We start from the raw sequence: 17,774 nt of genomic DNA on the forward strand, positions 1-17,774 counted from the left end.
CGATCCGATCAGTGCACAGATCACTTTTCTTCTGGATGGACGAGACTTGAGTCCACAGTGTAGGGACACTGAAGTGATAGTGCAGGTGCTTGTTAGAGAACAAGGGTACTGAGCGTGACCAAGACAAGAAGTCACTTGGATGTCTATCCACTCGTCAGTGACTTGCTTGATGTTGCAGTAGTGTAACTGGTCCTTTGACCTGCGGTGCTTTGGCTACTCACAGTGAGGTTATTGTAGTTTGACTGCACACATACATGGTCTCTAGCCATATGGGTCCATGCAGTGTAGATTGGCTGCAGTAGGTTCACTGTAGGAGTAGGGTATGCACCTATAAGGAATCTATCGACCTTGATAGAAGAGGAGTGATCCTATGTGATTTGTTAGACTGAGTTCTAAGACCTTGGCCAGGGCAGTAATATAAAGTGGAAAAAGAGTTTTCCACCATCGAACTCAAGTCGAATAAATCTTGACATATGACAGACGATGGGGTTTGACGAGTTGTCCATGACCTCCGTCCTGTAGGGATCCACGATAGTAGGATTGTATCACATGTTAACTGCACCTAGATGTTCATCATTCCATTCTGTTGGGTAGCCACTACATGCTGCTAGGTGTCACTGGTGGATGGTGGGACTCACAGGGATTATCTCGATGATCGATAAACCCTAATGAGTTGAGTTGGAATCGTTCCAACCCATTGAAAGGAGTTTTCAATGATATTGAGATAGAGATCACAATATATCTCACTACCAGTCAGAATAGAACCTATGGGGTCACACACACTAGAAGTATTGACCGATCCGATGGTTGAAATCGTGATTAAGAATCACAAGTAATCAATTTGATTGATAAAGAAGTTGAAGAAGGAACCAAGGAAATTAATTAATTGGACTTGAAACAAGAGTCCTACTTCGGGTAGGATTCCTAGAATCCTAATTGGATTAGGACTGGGAATCCTAGTTGGAGTAGGACTGGGATTCCTACTTGGAATAGGATTCCTACAATCCTAATGAGATTAGAAATTTTGAATTAAAATAGGATTCCTACTTGGAGTAGGATTCCTAGAAATCCTAATTAGATTAGGACTTCGGATTCAAATAGAGTCCTAATTGGATTAGGACTAAAATTAAACAAATCCTAATTGGATTAGGATTCCTTAAGTCTAAATTAATTAATAATCTAATGAATCAACATGACTCCTAATTGGATTAGGATTGAAGAGTTCAATTGAGTCATGGTTCATTCAAGTCCTAGTTGGATTAGGACTAGCATAGATTGAACCCAATTGGCTAATCCTAATTGGATTGGGATTAAACCATAAGAGAGGCACCCAATCCTCTTTGGAAGAGGATTAGGGCATCACAAGAAGGAGGGATCACACCCCTCCTCCTCTCCTTGTGTGCGGCATGAAGAGAGGGGCCGGCGCCCCCCTTCTCTCTTTGGAAAACCATCTAGGGCTCCTACTTTGGAGGAGCCCTTGATGGCTATAAAAGGCACCATGAGGCCGGCGCCCTAGGGCATTGGAATCCTCTTCCTCTTGTGCCGTGGCCACCCTCTTCCTCTCTTTAGTTGCAGCCGCAAGCAAGGGTAGAAGCTCACCAAGTGTTGGCGGCCTCCTCCTCTACCCTTTCTTCATCCAATGCAAGCAACAGAAGAAGGCTGCGTAGGGGCTCATCTTCTTCCTCTTCTTCATCCTTCTTCTTCCTCCTCTCAAGCACTTTCAAGAGTTGAAAGAAAGAGAGGAGATCAGCCATCAAAGGAAGTCTCTGCAAGGGAGCTAGCACCCCGGGGAGACAAGGAAACATTGATCGGTCCTCTACTTCGTATGGATACCCGTAGAGGCCGGACGTTTGAACGGCTTCAAGCGAACCCTCTTCCAAAACCACGAATTCAGATTTGCGGTGATCATCTACCCGCGCAAGGTGAAGATTTGATCTTCCTAATAGTTTTAAAAGTTTTAATTCTTACCTAATTACGAAAGGTCTCGAAACAACGTTCATGCGATGAACGTCGAACCCGTGCATGCCGATTCCGCTGCCATCTGATTTAATTTTTGAAATATCAGCGGCATGGGCGGGTTCCCAACAGTGGTATCAGAGCCTAGGCTTCGTAGATTAAGGTAAGAATTAAATATCTAAAGGCTTATTAGATCTGAAAATTGAATGATCATGCATGCTGAAAAATTCTGCATGCAGATTTTTCAGGGGTGCTGATTTTTGCATGCTGATTTTTATGTGATAAAAAGATGATTCTAATTGTATTGTTAATGGGATTACAAAGTTTAGAATCATGATTAGCATGATCAGCGACCTATGTCATGATATAATCAGTTAGTTTTCAGATCTGAAAATTATAATTGTTGCATACGGTGATGATCATAGGATTCAAACCCTTTTGGTATCAAATGTAATGACCTGCGATGTGATCTGCAATGTCATGTAATTTTTCAGATGCTTGCATGCATCTTATTTGATGTTTTGAGAGGCCTGCGTGCCTCCTAAAAGGAGATGTAATTTATTTTTATTTTTTTACATCTGATTGTATTTCTGTGATGTGATGTACATCAACGATCAAGCTGAAGCAAAGGCATGAGATGAAAGGTGATCTAAGCGGTTGATGGCGATGGGATCAAGAGTTGATCAAGGATCGAATCAAGGAGGCTTAGAACCAATTCAAGAGTTGAAGACCACTTGATCGATTGATGTGCATGTGCTTGTAATACGACCTAATTAGAATCCATGATCATCACCTATTTAAAGTTTAACTTTATTTGATGCTGCGATTATAACTGCCTGTGATGTACCGTTTGCATGAGATGTGAATGCGAGTCGGGTAGATAGGTTTACATGTGATGTAGCAAACCCAATTGAGACCTAAATCAAAACCTCCTCAATCAAGTCGAGAGTGAACCGACATGAGCAAGTCATATTAGATTAATCGATCTAATTGGTGTCTAGGAAAGCATGAAAGGTGGTTACTTAATTAGGACCTTACTCTCTGAGTAAGGGGAGCCTCCCACCTGCTTACCTGGCCAATTGTTCGATTACCTCTTATGAAGGGCTCAAGTTGCAAACACTAAGACCTGATTAACCAATATTAAGTCAATAGGTCTTCCACTGTAGTAGAGCTGCTAAGGCCTTTCTGATGTTGATTTGTCTCGGCTGGACACAGTGGTCAAGTTGCATCGGAGGGCTGGACCTCTCTATAGACATGAGATGTTGTAGGATAAAGGTGGGGTTGGGCACCAATAACTGTTAGGTGAGGACCCAATGACGACTTTATTCCTATGGTTATACGGTGGGTCTGACTTAACTAAGAAATGGGACCAATAACTGTTAGGTGAGGTCTTCATGGCTTAGAGACCAAGTTACACTGCAACATGCTTGAGAAGCATTGTACAAGAGTTGTACACTCATCCATCTATGTGTCACCAATAACTGTTAGGTGAGGTGGCATGTAAATTGGTGGGACCGCAGTACCCACTAGAAACCCTAGTCGTGTGGGATTTCCGTTTCCCTACCAGGGGAGTGTGAGGGATTCGAGAAAATAGTGGGAGTTACATTTGTTCTAAAAGACCTTAGAACAGATTAGGATCAAGTACAAAAGTCTAACTAGAATCTTTACTCTCTGCAGATACAATGTCGGCTTCAAACCCTTTGACCCGTATTCTTGAGACCAACCGACTGACCGGAACCAATTACAAAGACTGGCTTAGAAATCTCAAAATAGTTTTGGACTGTGAGAAGATAGGCTACATACTCGATTCAGATATCCCCACACTACCAGCACGTCCTACTGATGTTCAGCATGAAATGCATAAAAAGTGGTTGGATGATGACATTAGAGTAAAATGCTATATGATGGCATCCATGTCTAATGAACTCCAATGCCAGCATGAAAATATAAAGACTGCTAGGGACATACTGGCACAGCTCGTTTTGAAGTGTCCAAGAGGCTCTTCAAAGCGAAGATGCGCGAGGGGCAGTCTGTCTATGATCACGGTCTGACCATGATCAAGGACCTAGAGGAGCTTGAGAAGCTCGGTATGGACATGCACAAGGAATTGCAAGTGGATTTGATCCTACAGTCACTTCCTGATTCATTTGGTCAGTTTATAGTAAACTACCACATGAATAAGATTGAATGCACTAAGACTGAACTAATCAACATGTTGGTAACTGCTGAGGGAGCCTTGAAAGGTTCAAGGGGCAATGTCCTTGCTGCTGAGTTGACTTCTGGTTCCAAGAGAAAGTCTGCTTGGAAGAAAAAGAAGCCTGCTAAGAAGCAGAAGAAAGACAAGAAGCTAAAGAAGGAAGTTCAAAAGAAAAAGGCTAACGACAAAGGAAAATGTTTCCACTGCAATGTCGAAGGCCACTGGAAGAGAAACTGTCCTTCATACCTCGAGAGCCTAAAGAACAAGAAAGGTGACATACCTTCAGAAGGTATAGACTTGCTCATAATTGAAACTAATCTAACGGTTTCTTCTACTTCTAGTTGGGTTATAGATTCTGGTTCTAGTGCTCATTTGTGCACTACCATGCAGGGTCTAAAGGAAAGTAGAAGGCTGGCGGAAGGTGCGGTAACCCTTCGGATTGGCAACGGGGCAAAAGTTGCTGCTGTGGCTGTGGGCACCTACCATCTGCGACTACCGTCTGGATTTAGTTTAATACTTAGAGACTGCTATTATGTACCTGTTGCTAGCAGAAATTTGATTTCTGTTTCATGTCTAGCACAGGAAGGTCATGTTTTTACATTTGACAAAGACTGCTGTTCTATTTATTTGAGAAATAAAATAGTCGCACGTGGTTTCATGATTGACAGTCTCTATCATTTACATATGGATGTATCTGTGAATGTTACCGAGCAAGATGTGAGTGCCAAAGGATCCAAAAGATCCAGAGATGAGATAAACCAAAGATATTTGTGGCACCTCAGACTTGGCCATATTGGAGAGGATAGGATGAACAAAATGGATAAAGATGGGCTTCTCGGCTCATTGACTTCCGAGTCATATCCAGTTTGCGAGTCCTGTCTTCAAGAAAAAATGGCTAGACTGCCCTTTGTAGGACATGGGGAGAGGACCACTGAAATACTTACCCTAATACATACAGATGTATGTGGCCCATTCGATGTGCTAGCCAGGGGACGTTATTCTTACTTCATTATCTTTACCGATGATTATTCACGGTATGGGTATGTGTATCTTATGAGACACAAGTCTGACTCTTTTGAAAAGTTCAAAGAGTTCAAGAATGAAGTAGAAAAACAAACTGGAAAACCTCTTAAGGCTCTTCGATCAGATCGAGGAGGAGAATACCTTAGTAGAGAATTCCGGGACTATCTCAAAGAAAACGGCATAGTCTCACAATGGACACCTCCGGGTACACCTCAACTCAACGGGGTGTCAGAGAGGAGGAATCGGACCCTATTGGATATGGTCAGGTCCATGATGAGCTTCACTGATTTACCTATGTTCCTTTGGGGAGATGCCTTACTCACAGCGATTTATTTATTGAATAGAGTTCCCTCTAAATCCGTTCCTACCACACCGTATGAGATATGGCATGGTAAGAAACCAAGTCTGGGTCATCTCAAGATTTGGGGATGTCCGGCCCACGTCAAGCGACTACAGGCGGACAAGTTAGAGGCTAGGACCATAAGTGCTCGTTTTATAGGATATCCTAAAGAGTCATTAGGATACAATTTCTACATCTCAGAGGATCACAATGTGTTTGTGAGCCGTCATGCCATCTTCTTGGAAAATCAGTTTATCCTTGATAGAGGCAGTGGGAGAAAAATTGAGCTTGAAGAGAAAGTCTCTGAAAAGCAACGAGTCATGGATCCTATAGAACCCATTCATAAAGAGCCAGTGCACGATGTCCCTCAACCACCTCGTACATCTAGTTGGGTCTCCCATCCTCCCGATAGATACTTAGGTATACTAGAAGAGGATACCGAGGAAATGTTCCTAGTGGGAGATAGAGATCACATACAGGATCCCAAAACCTACAACGAGGCGATATCTGATATCGATTCCGAGAAATGGCTGGAAGCTATGAAGTCAGAGTTAGACTCCATGCATTCCAACCAAGTCTGGACCTTAGTAGATCCACCAGAAGGTATTGTACCTATTGGATGCAAATGGATCTACAAAAGAAAGATAGGTTCGGATGGAGAGGTAGAGACCTATAAGGCAAGGCTTGTGGCGAAAGGGTATAGTCAACGCGAAGGCATTGACTATCAGGAGACCTTTTCACCTGTAGCCATGCTAAAATCCATCCGAACATTGCTTGCCATTGCAACATTTCATGATTATGAAATCTGGCAGATGGATGTGAAAACTACTTTTCTGAATGGATATCTTGATGAAGATATCTATATGGAACAGCCTTTGGGTTTCACTTCCAGTGATGGAGATCACAAGGTCTGCAAGCTGCAAAAGTCCATCTATGGACTAAAGCAAGCATCTCGGAGTTGGAACACTCGTTTCGATGATGCAATCAAAACGTTTGATTTCATCAAAAACGAAGAGGAACCGTGTGTTTACAAAAAGGTTAGTGGGAGTGCTGTCGTTTTTCTCGTACTGTACGTAGATGACATTCTCCTAATTGGGAATGATATTCCCATGCTAACCTCGGTCAAGGTCTGGTTGTCAAAAGAATTCTCCATGAAAGACCTTGGGGAAGCATCCTATATTTTGGGAATAAAGGTCTATAGAGATAGATCTAAAAGGATGCTTGGCCTTTCACAGAAGATGTACATAGAGGAGGTGCTGAAGAGGTTCAGCATGGAAAACTCCAAGAGGGGTCTCTTACCCCTAAGGCATGGAATTCATCTCTCCAAGAAGATGTGCCCCAACACATCTGAAGAGATTCAACGCATGAGCAAGATTCCTTATGCATCGGCAATAGGAAGCCTCATGTATGCCATGCTATGTACACGACCTGATATAGCTCTTGCTGTGAGTGTCACAAGCAGATATCAGTCGAATCCAGGTGAAGAACACTGGACAGCTGTGAAGAATATTCTTAAGTACTTGAGAAGAACTAAAGATTTATTCTTGGTTTTTGGAGGATCATCAGAGTTAAAGGTAGAAGGGTACACAGATTCAGACTTCATGACTGATGTCGATGACAGGAAGTCAACATCTGGATATGTGTTCTTGTGCAATGGTGGTACGGTAAATTGGAAGAGTTCTAAACAACCGATCATTGCTGATTCTACTATGGAAGCTGAATACATCGCCGCCTCTGAAGCTGCTAAGGAAGGCTTTTGGTTCAAGAAATTCATTGCAGAGTTGGACGTAATGACATCAGATGCCATAACACTCTACTGCGATAATAATGGCGCCATAGCCCTTGCTAAGGAGCCAAGGTCTCATCAGAAGTCTAAGCATATAGAGCGGCGCTTTCACCTCATACGCGGCTATGTGGAGAAGAAATATGTAGAGGTGCAGAGAGTAGACTCCGCGGATAACGTGGCGGACCCGTTCACTAAGCAGCTGAGTCAGCAAAAGACTGAAGCCCACCTTGAGAAGATGGGCCTAAGATATATGACCAATTGGCTTTAGTGCAAGTGGGAGATTGTTAGATGTATGCCCTAGAAGCCAATCTGGCTGACACATTATTAATTCTAGGGACATAATTTTGTACTTGACTATTTATTATTGAATAAATAAAAGGCATCTTTTCATTCATATTGTTTATGTGTCTATGAATCGTCCAAGGAATTAATAAGATGATGATACATATTCTCAAGAGTTGAGAATTTGAGCCATGTATCATTGGTGATTAATTTCTAAATGCTCCTGATCAATGAATCATCACGAGGACGGTGATCGATCCGATCAGTGCACAGATCACTTTTTTTCTGGATGGACGAGACTTGAGTCCACAGTGTAGGGACACTGAAGTGATAGTGCAGGTGCTTGTTAGAGAACAAGGGTACTGAGCGTGACCAAGACAAGAAGTCACTTGGATGTCTATCCACTCGTCAGTGACTTGCTTGATGTTGCAGTAGTGTGACTGGTCCTTTGACCTGCGGTGCTTCGGCTACTCACAGTGAGGTTATTGTAGTTTGACTGCACACATACATGGTCTCTAGCCATATGGGTCCATGCAGTGTAGATTGGCTGCAGTAGGTTCACTGTAGGAGTAGGGTATGCACCTATAAGGAATCTATCGACCTTGATAGAAGAGGAGTGATCCTATGTGATTTGTTAGACTGAGTTCTAAGACCTTGGCTAGGGCAGTAATATAAAGTGGAAAAAGAGTTTTCCACCATCGAACTCAAGTCGAATAAATCTTGACATATGACAGACGATGGGGTTTGACGAGTTGTCCATGACCTCTGTCCTGTAGGGATCCACGATAGTAGGATTGTATCACATGTTAACTGCACCTAGAGGTTCATCATTCCATTCTGCTGGGTAGCCACTACATGCTGCTAGGTGTCACTGGTGGATGGTGGGACTCACAGGGATTATCTCGATAATCGATAAACCTTAATGAGTTGAGTTGGAATCGTTCCAACCCATTGAAAGGAGTTTTCAATGATATTGAGATAGAGATCACAATATATCTCACTACCAGTCAGAATAGAACCTATGGGGTCACACACACTAGAAGTATTGACCGATCCGATGGTTGAAATCGTGATTAAGAATCACAAGTAATCAATTTGATTGATAAAGAAGTTGAAGAAGGAACCAAGGGAATTAATTAATTGGACTTGAAACAAGAGTCCTACTTCGGGTAGGATTCCTAGAATCCTAATTGGATTAGGACTGGGAATCCTAGTTGGAGTAGGACTGGGATTCCTACTTGGAATAGGATTCCTACAATCCTAATGAGATTAGGAATTTTGAATTAAAATAGGATTCCTACTTGGAGTAGGATTCCTAGAAATCCTAATTAGATTAGGACTTCGGATTCAAATAGAGTCCTAATTGGATTAGGACTAAAATTAAACAAATCCTAATTGGATTAGGATTCCTTAAGTCTAAATTAATTAATAATCTAATGAATCAACATGACTCCTAATTGGATTAGGATTGAAGAGTTCAATTGAGTCATGGTTCATTCAAGTCCTAGTTGGATTAGGACTAGCATAGATTGAATCCCATTGGCTAATCCTAATTGGATTGGGATTAAACCATAAGAGAGGCACCCAATCCTCTTTGGAAGAGGATTAGGGCATCACAAGAAGGAGGGATCACGCCCCTCCTCCTCTCCTTGTGTGCGGCATGAAGAGAGGGGCCGGCGCCCCCCTTCTCTCTTTGGAAAACCATCTAGGGCTCCTACTTTGGAGGAGCCCTTGATGGCTATAAAAGGCACCATGAGGCCGGCGCCCTAGGGCATTGGAATCCTCTTCCTCTTGTGCCGTGGCCACCCTCTTCCTCTCTTTAGTTGCAGCCGCAAGCAAGGGTAGAAGCTCACCAAGTGTTGGCGGCCTCCTCCTCTACCCTTTCTTCATCCAACGCAAGCAACAGAAGAAGGCTGCGTAGGGGCTCATCTTCTTCCTCTTCTTCATCCTTCTTCTTCCTCCTCTCAAGCACTTTCAAGAGTTGAAAGAAAGAGAGGAGATCAGCCATCAAAGGAAGTCTCTGCAAGGGAGCTAGCACCCCGGGGAGACAAGGAAACATTGATCGGTCCTCTACTTCGTGTGGATACCCGTAGAGGCCGGACGTTTGAACGGCTTCAAGCGAACCCTCTTCCAAAACCACGAATTCAGATTTGCGGTGATTATCTACCCGCGCAAGGTGAAGATTTGATCTTCCTAATAGTTTTAAAAGTTTTAATTCTTACCTAATTACGAAAGGTCTCGAAACAACGTTCATGCGATGAACGTCGAACCCATGCATGCCGATTCCGCTGCCATCTGATTTAATTTTTGAAATATCAGCGGCATGGGCGGGTTCCCAACAGTTTTAACATCCATTTGCCAGATCTCATAACCTAAATGTGCTGCTATCGCAAGCATAATCCGAATGAACTTGAGCATTACCATAGGAGAAAATGTCTCATCATAGTCAATACCATAACGCTGACGATACCCTTTGGCAACTAGACGGACTTTATAGGTCTCTACCTTTTCGTTTGTGCTCTATTTTTTTTTGAAAATCCACTTACACCCTATGAATTTAATCCCTTCGGGTGGGTCAACTAATGTCCTTACATCATCGACCTTCATGAATTTTATTTCAGATTGCATGGCTCTAAGCCATTTATCAAAGTCATACCTCTGTATTGCATCCATATAGGTGATCGGATCCTCATCATTTTCATAAAATTCGACAGGATCCTTGTCCTGGACCAAGAACCATTGTAACTGTCCAGCTGACGTGGTACTCTACCTGATCGCCTTAATGGTGCATCTAAGATGGATTCGGAATCTGGTCTAATCAAATCTAACTCAATAGGTTCAGTGGATGGTGTTGGGTCTTCTACATATTGAATTTTCCTAAGTTCTACATTAGAGCTTCTACTTCCTTCTCCAAGAAAGTAGCTCTATTGCTTACGAACAACTTTTGTTCTTCAGCAAGGTAGAAATAATATCTTTTAGTTTCTTTAGGATAACCGACAAAGAAATATTTGTCAGACTTGGCTTCAAGTTTGTTTGCTTTTAAACGTTTGACGTAAGCCGGACACCCCCAAATCCTAAAGTGAGAGAGTATCGGTTTCCGTTCCGTCCACATCTCATGTGATGTTTTTTTCATAGATTTACTTGGAATCTTATTAAGTATATAACAGGCTGACTTAAGTACATATCCCCAAAGGATATGGGCAGATCAACAAATCCCATCATGGATCGAACCATATCTAATAGAGTTTGATTTTTTCTTTCTGACACATCATTATATTGCGGTGTACCAGGATGAGTCCATTGGGAGAGAATCTTATTTTCTCCTAGATATGTCAAAAACTCACTGGTGAGATATTCACCTCCTTGATCTGATCGAAGAGTTTTAATACTCTTTCCAGTTTGTTTTTTTTACTTCATTACGATATAATTTGAACATTTCAAATTATTCAGATTTTGTCTCATTAAATAGACATAACCATACCTAGAAAGATCGTTTGTAAACGTAATGAAATATGAATACCCACCTCTAGCATTTGTGCTCATTGGCCCACATACATCAGAATGTACAAGGGTCAATAAGTCACTGGATCGTTCACTTTTTTCGGTAAAAGGTGATTGGGTCATCTTATCAAGAAGACATGACTCGCAGGTTGTCAATGATTCACAATTATTAACATTGAGGATTCCCTTTTTACTTAACATATTCATCCTGTTCTTGTTAATATAACCTAGCCTATGATGCCAAACATAGGCATCCATGACATTATCTATTCTAGGATGCTTACTTAACTTGTACATTATATTAATAGGTTGTGACAATATATAAATTCTATTGCTCAAATGTCCATGCATTATAGTAACACCATTCATAATAATATCACAATAATATCTTTTTATTGAAATCTCATAACCATTTATGGCTAAAAGGTCTACAGAAATTATGTTCAATAAAAAACTTGGACAAAAGTGACAGTCACTTAAGACAATTTCTTGAGAATTGAATACAAGTTTCAGACTTTCCAAGCTAGAACTGGAACTGATCTTCCATCTCCAACGTTCAGGAATCTTTCGCTTTCTCAAATTTCTCACTGACTTGCAGTCCCTGCAACGAATTGCAAATATTAAAGAGACTACCGATATCCAATACCCAAGTCGAATTATCACATATTGAGAAATTATAAGGTGTTGATCGGTTATTTCAATTTCAAAAATAAACCACGCAATAGCACGTATCCTGTAGGATAGTGATTACGGGTGTCGGTCCACAGGGATTGGAGACAAGTTATTTTTCCTAATTAAATAATTACTTCAAAGGGGATAAGCTAGAGTAAATGATAAAAACTAAGAATTAATATGGGTGTAATAGTATGAATTATCTATGGAGAGAGGTGTTTAGGGCTAGATTCCACCGATAGATTTATATCCGTGACGCTTTTCAATGATTGAGTTGTATGTAAGACTTGATTGCTTCCGACTACAAGCCAAAGTAATCACAAAAGAAAATATAACTAATTCCCAGCATAAATCATCTAAGTCTAGCACAAACCATCTACTCTAACGATAAGCATGACCTGTCTAACCTAGCATGATGCATCTGATCATTAAGTCATTAAACATGAAATCGATGTCACATGAATATCTCCTCCAAACCACAGGTGTTGGATTCGATGAAATAGATCAATCTATGTAAAATATTTTATGCAAGATAAATGATTCACATAAATTGGATAAATCATAAGATCAATTGATAAATTCTTCATCATGCAACCTATCTTACAATACAAACTCAAATCAATAAAAATGAAACGAATACTCCTCTATGGCTTCATTAAACCCCTAAACCGAGGCTTAGCTGCTCATGGTGGCCGGAAGTCCTCCCATCTTCATAAAAAATTGCTCTTCACTCCCTTCCGCTCCCAGCCTCTCTCTCTTCTCTCTTTTTTTATTTTATTTCTTCATCTCCCTCTCGGCTTTCTTCTTCTTTTCACTGAAACAGGGGGTCTCCCCTGTTTTTCTGTTAAACCGAGCTCTCCCCCCCCCCGCTCTCCCTTCTTCGTCTTCCTCTTATAGCTTGCCGAAGACCAGCAGCGATGGATCCCGAGAGAGGAGGAGGGCGTGATGTTGGGAATGATCACGGGCGGAAGAGGAGGCGGAGGATCTGGATCTGGCTGCACCACGTGGGACTCGTGGTTGGAACGGGCAGCGGGGCGCTCTGTGAGGCGAGATCATGGGAAGAATAGCTAGAGGGAGGAAGGAGATAAACAGTGAAACAATTTTATTTATTTATTTTTTTTATATTATATTATTTCCCACTGTTCATATGAACAGTGTTTTTACGGGACACTGTTCATATGAACAGTGAATCCAGTGATTTTCCCCGGAATTATTTTTATTTATTTTATTATATTAATTATCTTCTTTTTTTTATTTTCAATTTATAAATTTTATATGAAGGCTGGTAAGGAATTGCTTTGGGTTTGAGGTGGGTCATGATGGTTGACTTGTCCTGAGCCCATTGTCATTTAAATTTAATTCTTGCTAAGCTGCTTCAGATCGAACTCGACCGGTCAAAACCAAGACCATGACTTAATAAAAATATTTTCCATACAATTATAACTTTCAATCTAATCAGGACCAAAACCCATTTAATTATAACCTTAGCCGAGTCAACACAATCTCCTTATATGTTTTTCTGTAGTTTTCATGAAAGATTGCAATCAAGAGAGAGAGACAAGTTCAAAATCTGGTTTAAGAAAAGAATTATTTACCTCTTACCATAATTTAAATTTAATTCAATGTTTATTCAATTTCATGGTAAAATATGTATTTATCAGTTTAAAAACATTGATAAGTGCTATGGAAGGATGACTAAATTATAAATTATTAAGCACTTATCACACCCCCAAACCTATGTTTTGCTAGTCCTCGAGCAAAATAAAATTAAAGAAAAGCTCTAACTCACTTTCGCAAGCATCGCGATTGCATTTACCATATGCAACAAGGCTTTAAACCCCTAGGTTACCCTAGTGGACGAGTTATAGTCTCGTGAGGGTTTCCAGTGAAGATACCCACAAACTTCAATATCATTTATTGTTTATGATTAATTTGTTGTTGTTGTTGTTGTTTTTTTTTTTTTTTAAATTCAAATCTAATTTAAGATACATAAATGATAAGAATTTCAAAGCACACACGGTTTTATTTACTAAGTCAGCCCAAATTCTAGATTAGTATGCAATCTAAGTTAAAGTCATTAAGTTTCCGTTTAGGGAGTTGTAAGACTCATTTATACTGGAGTGCTTGGTGAAATCTGGACCGTACACAAGCTAAGGGTTCGGATCTCCAAAATATTGTTAATACTAGTAGTTTCCAAGGATTGGTCGAAAAGACCTGCTCACTGATTCAAAATCATCATATCTGCAGGATTTCGAGAGTTGTGGATGTTTACTTTAGTACCTCACAGGCTTTATCTGTAATATTCTAGTTTACTCGAATTTTTACAACGACGGCTTTCACACTATTGTCTTTTTCAAGATCAATACAGAACTTTTTTTTTTTTTTTGAAAGATGTATAATTGTGTACTTTTACTCTTGTGGTGATTTCTCCGGGTAACGAGCAATCAGTCGACAACTCTCACACCAGTTGGCACAAGGTGTCAGGCATCAAGACTCCCCTACGGACTTATGCTCGGAGTCCTCATCACAAGCCCATTTAACCTTTGACAATAGGTAGCCCTTTTCGATGTTCCTGACTAAATCCTTTTTTATTGATGATTTTTTTTTTTTTTGGATTAGATAAGTATGATTCATCAGGGTCCAAGGTTGCTACTATACTATCAACATAATGTCGAGCCTAGACCTTAGAAGGGTCGGCCAGTGTGTAGTGAAATTCCAAAGTATTAATTAGCTTACAACTCCCTAAGAGAGACTTAATAAAAAGAACTTAAATTTGTATAACTTCCGACTAGTCATTAGGCTTTTTAGATTTTATATACCTTGTGTGTTTATCATTCTCACATTAATGTATAGAAATTAGGTTTTTTTTTGTTTTTTTTAAAAAAACAAAAACTTTTTATTATTATTATTATTATTTTTAAATTTTTTTTTATTATTTATTATTTTATAAAAATGAAAATGAACATATTTTTTCTTTTTTCTTTTTTTTTTGGATGAAAATCAAGATGAATACCCCCAAACCTAAACCTAACATTGTGAAGTGAAAACGAATGCAAGAGATGCAAACAAAACCAAAAATTCTTAAAAATACTCAAAAATACCCCCAAACCTAAACCTAACATTGTCCTCAATGTTAAAGAAATCTAAGAGAATTGGGTTGCCTCCCAACAAGCGCTAAGTTTATTATCTTCAGCCAGACATAGTGAGATAGTTTTTGCATCTCCTTCTATGAGGTCATCTATTTTGTCTATCATAAAACACTCAATTTCTCTTGCGGGTTGGTCGGCCGCATTGAACACATTTAATTTTACCTTCATCTTCCCAAATGATATGTTCATTACCCCTGTTCTACAATTGATGCATGCATTGGCTGTTGCTAAAAAGGGCCGCCCAAGGATCACGGGGATTTGTTTATTAGGATTGGGCTCATGTTCCATATCAAGGACAATGAAATCTACTGGAAAATAGAATTTATCTACCTTGACAAGAACATCTTCAATTATCCCACGTGGTGTTTTTACAGATCGATCAGCCAATTGAAGGGATACCGAGGTTGGTTTTAACTCACCTAAACCAAGTTTCTCATAAACTGAATAAGGTAAAAGGTTGACACTTGCCCCTAGATCTAAGAGTGCTCGATCAATGAAATTATTTCCTAAGACACAGGAGATGGTGGGAGCACCAGGATCTTTGAATTTTGGAGGGGTGTTGTGTTGGAGAATAGAACTCACTTGCTCAGTTAGGAAGACCTTTTTAGGCACATGTGTCCTAGATTTTCGCTTTTGTGTACAAAGGTCTTTGAGAAATTTGGCATAGGAGGGAACTTGTCTGATGGCATCAAGGAGTGGGAGGTTGATTTTAACTTGTTTGAAGACCTCTATCATCTCTTCTAATGAAGTTCCCTTTTTTCCAAATGGAGAGGGTGAAGTAAGAGCTTCAGGATATGGGGCCTTTGTGATATGAGTTTTGGCAGAAGGTGGACTAGGTGAAGAAGAAGAAGAAGGTTTTTCATTTGACACATTTCTATCCTCTTCTTCATCTTCCTTATTGTTGTCCTCCCCAATCTTATTGTCTACTACACGTCCACTCCTTAGGGTAGTCAAAGCATTGGCTTGTTCATGATGAATTGCATTTAGTTGATTTTCTTGAGCCATGTATTGTCCCCTAGGATTACTTAGTGGTTGGCTTGGAAGCTTTCCTTCCTCTCGCTTGTTTAGTGCATTAGCTAGTTGACCCATTTGGGATTCTAGCTTGGCGATTGATTGCGTATGAGAGTGCACTAATTGTGTAATGGTTTCCAAACCTTGAAGGGCGTTCAACACTTTCTCCTCAAAGGCTGTGTTTCTTTGGGGTGGAGGAGAAGTGTGTTGAAATTGAGTCGAGGGACGGTAGGGATGAATATTTTGTTGGGTTTGAAAATTCTGAGGATTTTGAAAATTTTGGGAATAGGGTTGGGCTATGTTCGAAGCTTGCTGCTTCCAAGAAAAGTTTGGATGATTTCACCATCCCGGGCTATATGTATTGGAAAATGGGTCCTTACCCGGTCTAGGCAGTGTTTGAGCAGCATTGATGTGTTCTTGCACGAGTTCGGGGAATTGGGGCGCTGAAGGGCACTCATGAATAGGGTGGGATGGGCTAGAACAAATAGTACACACTTGTGCTTGGGAAGAGTTCATGTAATGCCCACCTATCATCAGTTGGTCAATCTTATGGGACAATGCATCTACCTTGCTAGACAGGTCCATAGAATGACTTATTTCACAAATGGTCCCTTTTCTTTGAAAACTCGGGGGTGCTTGACGAGAACATGAAGCATGGTGGAGGGAGTTTTCATTTAGATTTTTAAATAATTTCCATGCTTCATGCTCATTTTGAAGCATGAATGTCCCCTCACATGCGGCATCAATCATCTAACGGTTTTGTTCAGTCAATCCGTCATAGAAGCATTGCACTAGCTGCCACTTAGGTATTTGATGATGTGGGCATTTACGGATTAGGTCCCGAAATCTCTCCCAAGTTTCATGAAATTCTTCTCCCTCAGTTTGGGAGAAGCTTGTGATAGCACGTCTAAACTGGTTCATTCTTCCTATGGAAAAGTATTTTTTTAAGAATTCTTGTTGCATTTGACCCCAGGAATGAATCGAGTTGGCTTCTAAAGAATTCAACCATTGCTTGGCTCTATCTTTAAGGGAGAAGGGGAATAATCTAAGTTTTAGAGCATCATCAGTGAAATTCTGAATCTTGACAGTGGTGCAAATCTCAAGGAATTCATCTAGGTGTTTATATGGATCTTCATTGGTGAGCCCATAAAAAGATGGAAACATTTGGATCACACTAGACTTTATTTCATATTGTACAGCTGCTACCTCAGGTAATCGAATGCAAGATGGGGAAGTGTAAATAGTGGGAGTAAAGTACTCCCTCAGGAGTTTGGGTTGTTCTTCAGCCATCTTAAGAGGTGGGGATGATCCTAATGTTTTGATCTTAGCTCGAATGTTCCTAAGGGTTCGTTCTATTTCAGGGTCAAAAGGTAATAGGTTTTGTACTCTAGAACGACTACCGTGCATACACTAGTACTCGATCAATCAAGCATGCAAAAAGAGAAAAGCATATCAATCCTAGTCTTTGTCCTAAAATCACTAGACAGCTCCTAACTGGTTTGAAGAGGGCACCCAAGCCTCCAATCCGGTCTAATGAACCGAGTTGACCAGGTAAGCTCCCAGGTAAGTGGAGGGGTCACGATGCGTTCGCAAAGGTCCCACTTAAAACCCACTTGCCTCGAACAGATGAACTGTCTCCCTTATAGGGACAAAGCTTGCCTAGACATCAACTAAGCCACAGAGCGAAATTGGTGCAACTTTCGGTGATCTTCATCCTATTGAGCTCGAATGTCCCTAGGAGCCAATGTCTAATTGATTTTAATTAAAGTGACACTATGTGAGATTGAGTTCACCTAAGTTGGGCAAGAGTCCGGTGATGAAATCCGGCTCTTATCTTGTTGGGGTGATTGCCCTTAC

General features: G+C 40.6%; 1 non-coding gene across 1 annotated transcript; it reads left to right on the forward strand.

Annotated features, from left to right (window-relative positions):
* Positions 1–16,725: 16,725 nt before the first annotated feature.
* Positions 16,726–16,831, forward strand: LOC120108370 (small nucleolar RNA R71). Its single transcript, XR_005509751.1, has one exon. It is a non-coding gene; the product is annotated as a small nucleolar RNA R71 (small nucleolar RNA).
* Positions 16,832–17,774: the final 943 nt, after the last annotated feature.

Source organism: Phoenix dactylifera, chromosome 2 (genome assembly GCF_051530095.1).
Source record: "Phoenix dactylifera cultivar Ajwa chromosome 2, Ajwa_hap1_PhDact_Kaust_v1.1, whole genome shotgun sequence".
Classification (NCBI taxonomy): domain Eukaryota; kingdom Viridiplantae; phylum Streptophyta; class Magnoliopsida; order Arecales; family Arecaceae; genus Phoenix; species Phoenix dactylifera.